Below are 835 nucleotides of genomic sequence, written 5' to 3'. Positions count from 1 at the left end.
CCCTCCCCCCCGCCTCCCCGGTTAGTTCCTGCTGGGGGCGACGGGAGGGCATACAGTGGGAATAAGAGACAGGTTTGGGTACAGGAGGAAAACAAGCAAAACACCAAACACCGTTGCACTTCTGGAACAAAACACTAAATGCGATGAAAGACTGTGTGTTCACCTCTGACGTTCCTGTGGTTTCTCTTGGTGGTGCTACATCCACCCCCACACCCCCCTCAACTTCCTTAAGGCTCTTCTCTGGGACACTTAAAGACACCCTGAAACTATGCAGTGTTTTTGTAAAGCATGCGTAGGTAACCAGGTCTCAGGCGATGCCCTTACCCGCTGGTGCCTTTCGTGAACAACACGGAAAGCTGCCAGCTCAATTCTTGTTAAATCAAATCTAAAATAAAACAAACCAAAAGAAACCACAACAAAAAGAACAACAAAACCCCTCAACCACCCTCGTCACGGGAGCCACTGAAATACTGACTATTTTCATTTACTTGCGCCTTCCACAGAATTAAACTCTCGCCATAAATACTATTTTGCTTTCAAATCAGGAACTTTGCCACGCAGATCGAGTTTCTGCTGCTCATTCTAACACTAAAATATTGCCTCGGTTTTATGGCTCTCAACGAGCTGCAATGAGTAAAGCGGCAGATCTAGTTTATACGAGCAAACTTCTCCTGAATGTTCTAGGAGGGCGATTCGGGAGTGCAGCACACTCATCGCCCCCCAGCCATCAGCCCCAGCTTTTGAACTAAAAAGGGACAACATGCAGAGCCTCCTGTGCCGGCAGGAAAGCTCTCTGAGCAGCCAGCAGGTAAAAAAAAAAAAAAAAAAAAAAAAA

The sequence above is a fragment of the Buceros rhinoceros genome, unplaced genomic scaffold, assembly GCF_000710305.1.
Source record: "Buceros rhinoceros silvestris isolate BGI_N320 unplaced genomic scaffold, ASM71030v1 scaffold39412, whole genome shotgun sequence".
NCBI classification, from domain to species: domain Eukaryota; kingdom Metazoa; phylum Chordata; class Aves; order Bucerotiformes; family Bucerotidae; genus Buceros; species Buceros rhinoceros.
This window is presented reverse-complemented; position numbering follows the sequence as displayed.